Consider the following 13,213-nt stretch of genomic DNA (forward strand, 5'->3'; position numbering starts at 1 on the left):
CCCAGTCCATCATCGGCTCTGACCTTCCTTCCATTGAGGGGATTTATCGCAGTCGCTGCCTCAAAAAGGCTGGCAGTATCATCAAAGACCCACACCATCCCGGCCACACACTAATCTCCCTGCTACCTTCAGGTAGAAGGTACAGGAGCCTGAAGACTGCAACAACTAGGTTCAGGAATAGCTACTTCCCCACAGCCATCAGGCTATTAAACCTGGCTCGGACAAAACTCTGATTATTAATAACCACTTTCTGTTATTTGCACTTTATCAGTTTATTTATTCATGTGTGTATATATTTATATCATGGTATATGGACACATTTATCTGTTTTGTAATAAATGCCTACTATTTTCTGTGTGCTTAAGCAAAGCAAGAATTTCATTGTCCTATACAGGGACACATGACAATAAACTCACTTGAACTTGAGTTTCTAAGTAAATCCAAGATATTAGTAACACAGATAGTTTTGTTATTTTTCCAATCCATCTAAAATCAAAACTTCACAATGTATTCAATTTTTTGATATGTGATTAATCATAAAACCCATGTTGGAATTTAAGGGTTTAGAAAAACGTCTGATATACTGTAATCAATAAAGACATGCTACATTATTCAAAACATCACTAAATCATGATTAATGGTAGATAGATGATTATTGGAATACTGAGACTGGGTTTGCCATTGGTAATGACTTCTTGGCTTTACCATTTACACATCTCCAGAAATTGCCATGCCTTTGTCAAACTAATCTGCACAGCTATCACACAGGGATCTACCAGACAATGAAGATGGATGCCTAGAAATACACAGTCCACATAAAGCAGGAAAAATACAAGCTGGCCATTTATTGTGCCACTGGTCTACTCTCGACCATTTGAAAAGTAAAGAAGATAGCATAAAGAGTGTTATCAAGTGGCATTTATACACCCGTAATATTTGTCATTCTGAGTATTGAGTATAGATGTTGGAACAACATATTATAGTTGTACAAAATGTTGGTGAGGCAACACTTGATGTCCTGTGTTCTGTTTTGGTCACCCCACTATATGAATTATGTCATTAAATTGGAAATAGTGCAGAGAAGGTTCGCCAGGATGTTACCAAATATCGAGGGGCTGAGCTATAGGGAAAGGTTGAGCAGGCTAGAATTATTTCCCCTGGAGTGCAGAAGACTGAGGGGTGATTTTATAGAGCTGTATAAAATCATGAGGGGAATAGATAGGATGAATGTGTGGAAGTTAATAATGATTTAATAATGCAAAATGGATTCCGATGAAACTAAGACAAGCTTTAACCTTCTTCTATTAAATAGCAAGGCCAGCAAAACTCACTAACCTTTGCTATCAGTACATTAACAAAGCTAGCAGACTGTTGATGTTCCCTTTCCAATAACATAAGCGAGATAACAAGCACAAGTTTCAAGAATGTCTCCTCTATAACATAAACATAAGATCTAACCCTTGTTCCACAAGATTATGATGAGCGTCATAAGTAGAAAAAAAACAAAATGCTTGTTCTGCAGAAATATAACCTTGTCCTCTGTCAGAAGAACCTGTCAATCGTTTTATGCTGTCAATCGTTAGGATCTTTCAATCTTAAGAAGCAAGGGACTGTGCTAAACTTTATAGATAACGTATTGCTGAATCGTTGATTATTTGAGTATATATATCTAATTCGATCACTGCCCCTTTGTGTGGGGATGAGAACTCTGTATAGTCTGTAATCTGCATACTGTTAAGAGTTTTACCACAACCGCCCGGTGAAATAAAGATTGTACTGCTTGATCACTGATTTTATTTGCGGTTCTGTTTGTTTAAGCATATATGGGCCATGACAAATGCACAGTCTTTTACCCAGGAAAGGGAATTCAAAAACAAGAGGACATATGTTTAAGGTTAGAGGGAGAAGATTTAATATGAATCCTAGTGACAACCTTTTCGCTCAGAGGCTGGTGAGTATATAGAACGAGTTGCCTGGGGAAGTAGTTGAGGCAGATCTTATAACAGCATTTAAACGATTCTTGTACAAGTACATGGATCGGAAAGGTTTCGAGGGACATGTGCCAAATGCAAGTAAATATATCGAGCTTAGATGGGGCCTTCTTGGTTGGCATAGAAACATAAAAACATAGAAAATAGGTGCAGGAGTAGGCCATTTGGCCCTTTGAGCATGCACCGCCATTCAATATGATCATGGCTGATCATCCAACTCAGTATCCTGTACCTGCCTTCTCTCCATACCCCCTGATCCCTTTAGCCACAAGGGCCACATCTAACTCCCTCTTAAATATAGCCAATGAACTGGCCTCAACTACCTTCTGTGGCAGAGAGTTCCAGAGATTCACCACTCTGTGTGAAAAATGTTATTCTCATCTCGGTCCTAAAGGATTTCCCCCCTTTATCCTTAAACTGTGACCTCTTGTCCTGGACTCTCCAACATCGGGAACAATCTTCCTGCATTTAGCCGGTCCAACTCCTTAAGAATTGTGTAAGTTTCTATAAGATCCCCCCTCAATCTTCTAAATTCTAGCGAGTACAAGCCAAGTCTATCCAGGCATGGTTGACTTGGGTTAAAAGGTCTGCTTCTGTGCTGTAACTTCTGCAGTAAGATACTGCAGATGTTCTACCAATCGGTAATAGTGAGTGTGGTCAGGGCAGTGTGAGTTTTTGATGGTATTAGCTGCTCTTTTGAGGTAGCATGTCCTTTGATGGGATCATCAAAGACACACTGTGGCTGTGTTTTAATCTCACTCCTACCATAGGAAAGAAGGTACAAGAGCCCTGGTAACCGTGAGCTCCAGGTTCAGGAATAGCTTAATTTATTGAATAATCAGGCTCTTGAACCAAACGGAACAATCCTTACTATAACCCTACCTCAACTATGATCTATTATGGACTTTGTTTTGGTTGCACAATGTACTTAAGTTTGCACTATTTTGATCTGGTTACCTACTATTACTGAAAATTCATTGTATCAATGGTTGTTGTATATTTATTTGCGATGTTATTGCATTAATGGACCTGTAAAGATGCAACAAGAAAAAATATGCACATGACAATGAAACATTCTTTACTGTTGACTTGACTCACTGCCCATCACAACAAGGATGCATTTGCCAGAGTTTGACATTAAGAATTTCTGAAATAGCTCGTTAGTTGGAATTATGGCAAAAAAGTTTCCAATAATGGATTGATTCACAGCATAAAAATGGCTGATGAAGCCTATTTATCTAATTTCTGGCATATTGCTTCATGTTCTCAGAGCAAAATCCTAGACTCAGCCATCTGCAAGTGCTTCATTAATGACATTTTTCCATCAAAACTTTGCAGCTCTTCATAGACGAATCAGGCTCTGTCTGCCAAGAGCTGTATGGCTTTAGAATTGGATGGATAAATCTGAGGTTCCATTTGTCCCATACAAGTTAATAACTAACTAGAGAGTGTCCAATGACTGGTAATACTACTGTCTAATCCCTCATCATCAATAGCTTGTGAGTTACTATTAGTCAGAAATATATCTCTACCGGCAAAATAAGTAATGTGGGTACAAAAGCCGGTCAGATATTGGGTAGTCTGCAGTCAATTACTCACCTCCTGATTCCCTAAAATCTTCCCAATAGTCATCATGCTATTGAACACTACAAATTGCATCTAAACTCTGAACTACAAACTGCCTTAATTTAACTAGGGACTTGGGGCATTGTTTTTATTTTTGCACTGTATTGTTTTTTGTTTTTTTCGTCTTTTTGTTGTTTATTATGGTCTCCACTGAGTACTTAGTCTATGTATCTGTTGTGCTCCAAGTAAGAATTTCAGTGTTCTATTTTGGGACATATGAGAATAAAACACTCTTGACATCTACAGATTATGTCAGAAATGTGGTGGAACAAGATAATGATGGTGCATTAAAGAACCTTGAGACAAAATAACCCACTTAATTTTTATCATATTAAATTATTTAAAACATCTCCATGACGGATACAGTACTAGGATGCAGTACATATCACCTGTTAGCTTCAATATGACAACTTGCTTCTTTGACAGCATTTATCAAATCTGCAACCACTAACATCCAGAAAAATACATTTGACTGAAAAACATATTACCAATCCTTTATTGTGGCTTTGTCATATTCCTGAAACTCCTTACCTAATAGTATTGGAAGTACTTGCAGCAACTGGGGCTCAGTAAGAAGTCCATTTGGTGTGGCATATGATAGCGGCCTATAATCTTCTCCAGAGCAATAAGGGATGGATGGAAAATGCAGCAATAGGAATGAATAAAATATCCATTTCCACATACAACTCAAGACCAAAGTTAATAGATAATTCCAATAATGCCAATGCACATGTAAAAGGATGTACACAGGAGTTCCACAGAGACTGATCCAAGTTAAAATAAATGGCTCTGAAATTCTTTGAAAATGGAGACAGCAACTACTTATAAGATGTTCAGAGAGGATAGGCAATCAAACATCACAGAAGTGACCTCAGATTAAAGATAGCCTGTATTTCATGTCCAAACTGGAAAGTACACAAGGGTCTGAAGAAGGATCTCGACTGGAAACGTCACCCATTCCTTCTCGCCAGAGATGCTGCCTGTCCCGTTAAGTTACTCCAGCTTTTTGTGTCTATCTTTCATTTAAACCAGCATCTGTAGCTCTTTTCTGTTCATAGAAAGTACACAACACAGTATGATGATCTCATTTGCTGAGTCGTAAAAAATGTTACTTATCCCCTCCTTCGCCTCACCTTCCCGGCTCTCCCACAGCCTACTGTCTCCACCTCTTCCTTTCTTCTTCACCCCCCCCCCCCCCCAACTCCACATCAATCTGAAGAAGGGTCTCGACCCGAAACTTCACCTATTCCTTTGCTCCATAGATGCTGCCTCACCTGCTGAGTTTCTCCAGCATTTTTGTCTACCTTCAACTTTTCCAATATCTGCAGTTCTTTCTTAAACATCTCATATGCTGATGATTTTTAACCCTGGGAATCATGAAAAAGTACTTTTGCTGATAAAATAAAACTAGAGAAGATGCAATTTTCTGTGTATCGTTGTACCATGATGCTTTGACCACGAGCAGGACAAACTAAAAAATCAAAGGATAACCAACAACTTTTCAGTACATGCTGTTAGCCTGAGGAGCTCTACTAACAGATGGCTCATGAAAAATCATTTCACTCTGTGTCTAGAATTGCTGGAGGCAGTTGGTGGCACTGTCTAAAATTTGATATTGTTTCTGATATTTCCAAATCAAACCTTGCTAATATCTTCCTTTCCAGTCTCCTAGCCTCCAGCTGATACAGATCCAAAGTTTTGACACATCCTGTCCTACATTAACTCCTGCTCAGCTGCCACTCATATATTTACAGCCATTCATCAGTTCACGTCCTATGAATGTTCTTACTTGTAACCAAAGATCTTAGAGCAGAGCAAGATGGGTTACTCTCACGCAAACGTGTAATACGCTCATGGGCGGGTTCATGGGTGATTATAGGACCCATTTTAGCGACCAGTCCCCGCCATCTTGCTCCGCCATCTTGCTCCGCCATCTTGTTCCGCCATCTTGCTTCCGGCCAAAGATCGGATCTTTGTTTCCGCAGCGGGGAGAGGGAGTGTAGGGCCTGGGGAGAGGGGAGAGGGAGTGAGCGGCCCGGGGCAGCGGGGGGAGGGAGTGAGCGGCCCGGGGCAGCGGGGAGAGGGGGTGCGCGGTCCAGGGAGAGGGAGTGAGCGGCCCGGGGCAGCGGGAGAGGGGCATAGGATGGGGGGAGACATTGTAGTGTGACCCCATGCATAGGGGGGGTGGGGGGGGAGTTGAGGGGTGGAAGTTGAGGGGTGGGATAAGGCCTAGTGTGTGTGAAGTTGCGGGGAGGTTTACAATGTTTCATATTTAATGTCCCTTGTCTAGTCTGAAATAAAGTTCATCATTGGATCAGAAGAAATATAATTGTGTGTGTTATATGATTATTTACATTTATATCACATTCATGTATTTGTGTTTATAAACATTTTATTCGTTAACAAGAATTAACACAATTATGAACTAACAGAATTATGATTCTAACCCTATATCACACACAAAAACCTCCCCCGCAATGTCAATTACCCTGCGAGTCGGGTTGTTCCGGTTACTACAAAATCAACTGAAACACTGCTTGTGAGCAATTTAAAAATAAATGATTTAAAAAACATTAAAAAAGACAATTACCAGAGTCAAATTTTATTCTTGACAAGAACTATGAACTGACAGAATTATGAATCTAACCCTATATCACACACACAGACTGTTGCCCCGCAACATTGATTACACTATGAGTCGGGTCGGGTCAGGTAGGCTCCGGTTACTAAAATGGGCGGGGAAAAATGCCCAGGATCCCTTCCGTAGCGTACTACACGTCAGCCCATTGTATTTCGCAGGAGTGGCCTATCTTGCTCTGCTCTAAAATCTTTGCTTGTAACTGCTTTTCCTCATCCAGCCTTTCTAACATCAATTTTTCAAATATCTAATTTAAATATACAGCTTGGGAACAGGCCCTTTGGCTCACCGAGTCCACACTGATCCATTCACACCTGGCCCTAAATACATCTCTGAAACACCTACAAAACAAGGATTTCTAACTGACTCCTATTTATCGACAATGGCTCTGCCTTCCACATCCATCTATACTATTAAAAGTCTCATCTTGTCTGTGTGTGTGTGTGTCTGTATGTTTGCATGTGTTTTTCTACCTCCGTCAAAAAGCTACAGGGTAGCGCTTAAATATTTACATATTCTGAATCATATTTTTCCCCTTCACACAGTAATCAGGTCCACTTAAGGTTTCATCCTATATTTCAAAAGTTATTGTCGATTCAAGTTTTTAAAACAGCCATAAAACTGTTCTCACACACAGCCTGTTTCCAGGACTTTCCAATGATGATGTCATAATACCACTCACAGTGCACCAATCACAATGGGCTCTCAAGGTGCCGAGTGCCACAATGACATCACAATGGGACGTTGCCAAAAGTAACCACAGCCTCTCACAGACAGCCTTTGTTCCAGGAGCTTCCAGTGATGATAATCTCAATGGTCTCTCAAGCTGCCAAGTGCCACAGAATTAACAGAACATATCGAGGAACAACAACAAAGAACACAAAACAGAGGGAAGCAAGAGACGCATCAAGAAAGAACTGAACTGAATAAATCTCATTGTTCAAGTTTAAATTGGTGTTATATTTTGTGATGGAGGGGAGGTGATCACCGAGTTTGAGGACCAGCCCTCCCATGTGACACTGCACAACAACCCCCCCCCCCCTCTCCCTCCCCCCCCCTTCCCCCCCCCCTCCCCGCATTGGGGGATGGGGCCTGATGAGGCCCAATGGGTCCCACTTGGTCTAGTATACTTATAAAAGTCTCATCTTGTATATATATGCGTGTGTTGTGTATGTCTGTTTTAGTATCTTCGTCAAAACGCTATGCAGTAGGGCTGAAAATGTTCCACATTCTTATTCACATTTATCCTGTCCACACCATAATCAGGTTCCCTTCAGATTTTATGCTATATTTCCAAATTTATTGATAATTAAAGTATTAAAAACCCAACTTTGAAAAGAATAACTGACTCTGCTTTGAGATTTTTCTGACAGCTTCCAGTGGTGATGTCACATTGCCATCTCACAGTCATCCAATCACAATGGGATCTCGGCTGCTGATGTATTTTGTAAGGTGAGAGATGTAGTGGGGGAGATTCACAAGTTTAAAAGTGACATTTAAAAGTTGGATTACTTCAAATCTGCACTGGCAGTTAGGCAGTTATGACGTCACAATGTTCAAGTTCAAGTTCAAGTTCACATTTATTGTCACATGCATCAATTGGTACAGCGAAATTTGTGTTACCATACAGGCATACAAATAAAAAGAGCACCATACACCATACACCATACACAGCCTAATCCAGCACAGCAAATTTAATGATCACATTTGGATAATAAAACATGGCCTGTCGGTGGCATCTACATCACATTAAATCTTAGTGCAAGTGCATGTTTTAAAATCTTAGTGCAAGTTTAAAATGGCCTGCACAGTGAATGTGCACACAAGAGCAAGCCCTTACCGATCCCAAATATTTATTCCACTCTTTGCCCCTTAGCTAACATTAAAATGGCTGACCAATGAAACAGAAAAAATAATTAAAATCAGAATGAAATTTTGAATTTTTGAAAATATTTCATAGAGCCATTTCAGAATAGTCAATGCAGCAAATTATGATCTAAAAGCCTTCTGTCAAACTACAGATTGTAGAACACAGAACGGTACAGGACATGAACAGATGTCACAATATGCCAAACATGATGCCTAGCTGAACTGATCTCATCTACCTGCACATGATCCTTTTCCCTCCATTCATGCACTTCTATGTGCGTATCCAAAAGCCTCAACACCACTATCGCATCATTTAGCAGTCATATTTTTAATGATTATTGAGGCACTGGGAAAAAAATGTAAACAGCAATTGTGTCAAAATTAGTCAAACTTTAACAACTAATAGTAAGATTAAACGAGAACTTACCAATTTGAAGTTTTATCTTTATTTTATGAGGAGTTACGATGAGGGACTACTTGAAGAAGAACCCCGCTCGTGCGCTTTCGCGTCAATCTTCAAAGCAGCGGTGTGAAATCACAGATAATAGTGACTGAAGTATAAAAGTAAGATGAGCGAAGACTAGAAATACCAGATGACCTTTATGAGGAGTGGGAGCGGAGGGCACGTAGTCCCTCATCGTAACTCCTCATAAAATCAATATCAAACTTCAAACTGGTAAGTTCTCGTTTAATCTTACTATTTTACTTCGGAGTCACGTGAGTGACTACGTGAAGATTTCAAAGATCTGTGATTTCATGCCGTAGATTCAAATCCAGGCATCTCACTGCACTGATTGACTCAGAATGAATAAAATAATCAATAATGCATAAACCATAACATTGATGCAAACAATTAACGGTTTATTTATAACAACAAAAACAATAGTAACCACTCTATCCCAGGGGTAAACTTATAAAACTGAATCCAAAACAGCATCACCAAATACCCCAGGTTCGGCTATCGCCTCATGTTAATACTTGTGAAACATCCGTTCACTTGCCCATCCTGCGGCCGCGAGGATATGGTCTATTGGGATGTCCAAATCCCTGGCCGTTGATGTTGATGCCGCCCTGGTGGAATGAGATTTAAATTTGTCAGTGTCAATACCTGCATCAACCAGCACCTGCTTCAGCTACCTTGAGATGGTCTGAACAGACACTTTCTTATGCGGCTTCTTATGGCTGATAAAGAATGCTGATTCTGCACCTCTTAAGGTTCTCGTGGCATCAATGTAACATCGCAACGTGGCACTACACATAGACATGGATCCGTAGGATATGCTGAAAAAATAAACTTACACCCCGTGACCCCAGGTCTGCTCTGTTTGAGCAAATCATAGACATAGAACGTAATGGCATCTGCAGCTATTTCCATCCTGTCTTTTCACAGTTTCTGCTATGTCTGCACCCTCTGTGCTGAAACCAGTGCCATGAGCATGACTACCTTCATGGTAACTTTGGCCAAAGACAGAGCTGAAACAGGTCCATTGACGAAGGAGCATAAGCACATCCCTTGCATTCCAGATTACTGTATACCTGGGTCTAGGAGGCTTGGAATTGAAAATTCCCTTAATTAACCTTCAGACCAAAGGATATTGTTCTGATTCCCTCCATAGATATGCAGAGATTGTATATGCAGTATTGATCGCACTATAGCTTAACTTAAGATCGAAATAGGGAGTTGACAGAAACTCTAACACGTCAGGGATGTCTGCCGTGTGGTATGAAATATTCTGCCTTAAGCAGAACACCTCCCATTTCCTTATATAAGAAATGTACTCCTTCCGGGTACTATCCCTCCAGGCCGCCGCAATAACATCCACGGTACGATCTGATAGACCTCTTCCGAGATATGGCTTCCTTAGAATCTGCAAATCAACAGACCAATACGATCATGTAAAGGATGCAAATCACCAGTTACAGGGTGCACAAGTAAGTTTTCTTGTTTGGGAATAATCATAAGGGGCTGTGTGATCATTTGTAACACCAAAGTTGTGTAGGCCAGTCTGGTACCACCAATGCTCCTGAAGCAGAGTCCTGTTTGATCTTCTGTAGACACCCACTGATGAGGCAAAATGGAGGAAATGCATACAAAAATATTCCACCCCAATGCAGCGAGAAAGCATCCATCGCTACTGTCCCAGGATCTGGTTCGCATGAAACATATTTAGGTAATTGGTGGTTTAGTTTGGATGCAAACAAGTCAATCTCTGGCATTCGGAACTGGGCAACAGCATTATTAAATATGTCACGATTCAGCATCCATTCTGTAGTGTCATTGAATTTACGTGACCTTATGTCTGCAACTATGTTGAATCTACCTGGTAGGTAGATTGCCGAAAGACAAATGTTTCTGGTAATACACCAGCTCCAGATCAGGTTTACCAATCTATCACAAGATTCTGACTTGATTCCACACATATGATTAACATATGCTACTGCCGTAGTGTTGTCAATCTGCACCTGAACATGCAAGTTATGCATAGTAGAGCAATAAGCTTTAAGCCCATAAAATGTTCCTAAAAGCTCTAAGTAATTAATCCATTGTGCATGCAGCAAAGGTACTTCCTCCACATTCCATCTACCTCCACAGCTGGAAATAGTATTTGTAGCGCCCCAACCTAGAGCACTTACATCAGTCTGTAGAACAATGGAAGGTGTTTCAACCAGAATTTTCCTGGAAGCATTTGAGACATTCCTGATCCACCATTGTATTTCAGTAATGGCTGCAACTGGCAATTTCATGGGCCTGTCAAAATGCCCTGAATGTATCCTCAATGTTTGTACCTTTGCTCGCTGTAATTGCTGACAATGCAGTGGTCCAAACTGCACAGCCGGGAATGAAGTGATTAGTTTGCCAAGCAAGCTTGCCACCTGCCTAATTGAAGGTTGTTGCTGTGTAATGAGCTTTATACAACCTGTGCTCTGAGTTAATAGTAAAACCCAAGTAATCAATTACTGTGCCTGGTGTTAATTTGGACTTATCTGGATGAATGATAAACCCCAGTCTCTCGAAGGTGAGCTTAACTACTGACACCGATGCTTCCGCTGTAGCCCCAGTGTCCCCCACAATCAAAATATCATCCAAATAGGCCATTACCAAATGACCCTGAGCTCTCAGTAGTGATAGGACTGGTTTTTAACAATTTGGTAAATAATCTAAGAACTGAGGTTAAACCATCAGTTTACACATTTGTAATTTCATCTCCTGTGCGCGTACTGTATGCCCATATAACCCTATATTACATTATTAAGTGCTGGGACTCCCAAAAGTGCACAATTCTGCGGGGTTTCATATTTTTTCGCTGTCTCGTCCATCGTGAGCTCCTGGAGCTAATGGGAGAGCAAATAATTTATTGTCATTGCCAAATCATCCCCCAATGGTTCCCCAGTTTGTCTGGGAATGGCAAATCTTTGGGCCAGGCATGATATTGCAGGCTCTGCTTTTTGGCTCTGGTCAACATCTGATTCGGCATCAGAATCTTGCTGACCCGTAAAATAATCCTCCTCATGGTGGGGGCGATGTGGCATCCCTGTTTCAGGTGCTCCCAGCGCGGGCTCTCCCGTAGGCCCACGCATAGGAAACCCTCTTACAGGCGCTCCCCGCGCGGGTTCTCTTGAGGGCCCACGCATAGGCAGCCCTCTCTCAGGCGCTGCTGTCGTTGGCTATCCTGTAGGTCAACGCATAAATTGCCCTTTTTCAGGCATTGCTGGCACTGGGTCTCCCGTAGGCCAACGCATACACGGCCCTCTTTCAGGCGCTGCCTGCACTGGCTCTCCTGGAGGCCAACGCAGACTGCACTCCTCCTCCTGGAGTGGGTCTTGGTAAATCAATTTCTCCATGAGGAACTCCCAATTTGTGACCCGAGCAGACATAATGTCTGACTGAGGAGGGGAACCCTCTGGGTCTGACTCCTCAGAGTCCACTGGCTGAGCAGACTTTTTGCAGGCCTTGCGCCCCAACAGCGCTGTGACGGTTCCAATGACTGCTTCTGCAGTCAATGGCCTCGCTGCCACCGACTCGTTAGGCGGGCGCCTGCTACCCGCAGACCCGCGGTCTTCACGGGTTTTACTCCCGGTACGCCTACCCCTTCCTTTACCCACTTTCTCCATTATAAACTTGTATAGTACAAACTACAAGTCTTTTCACTGAAGAAAGTGACCTGTAGTGAAATGAAAACACTTACCTTCAGGCTTTTAAACTTACCACTGGAGGAGCTCTACCCCTCTCAACCGGTCGCTGCGCTATGCGTCTGACGTTATGACGCGTGTGCGGCTGGACGGGGTCTTCTTCTTCACGTAGTCACTCACGTGACTCCGAAGTAAAATGTCTATTAGAACAGCGGTAATGACAGTTTTATGTAGCTAACATTTTTGTCATTATTTATTCTAGATAGTTAGCTGTTCCCTATATACTTTTAATCACTCAATTCTGTCATGGACTATTTGACATGATTTCTCTTCAAGATTCTTACAATTGTTTTCTTAATCTTATTATAGACTTCACAGCATTTGTAGTTTTGTGGTTTTCATCTCTCAATAAAACTGGATAAAGTACACAAGAGTAAAGACATTGACAGGCAGGTAACAGCAGGAAACCACAAAATTTAAGAATATTAATAATGTTTGAATATCACAGCAGGTTCCTGAAATTATGATTGAATTCCAATAATGTGGTTCCTGATGGACAGCCTCATCATGAGTAATAATAACTACATTTATTTGTTGACATTGTTGACTGAGTAATTTGTTTACTAGTAATCTGCTGTCAAATAGCAATTTCCACACTATATCAGTTGTTCCCTGATGTTAAATACATCCTTACATGCCCTGTGCCATTATCAACCTTGATACCATTTTACTTGTGTCACGTTGCTGCTGTCATGCAAAGACCTTTAGCGCACTGGGTATGCAGTCTACAAAACAAAAATCAATGGGAAAAAGAACATAATAGCAAAGACCTCTGGATTCAGTTTGAAGCTGTAATTCAATTTCAGAGTTCAATTTATGTTTGACCAGTGCGCTATATACAATGTCTCTTTACCTTGAGAAGCTAGTTTTAGTACAAGGTAGGTGATTTTTTTGTATT

This window comes from Leucoraja erinacea, chromosome 1, assembly GCF_028641065.1.
Source record: "Leucoraja erinacea ecotype New England chromosome 1, Leri_hhj_1, whole genome shotgun sequence".
NCBI classification, from domain to species: domain Eukaryota; kingdom Metazoa; phylum Chordata; class Chondrichthyes; order Rajiformes; family Rajidae; genus Leucoraja; species Leucoraja erinaceus.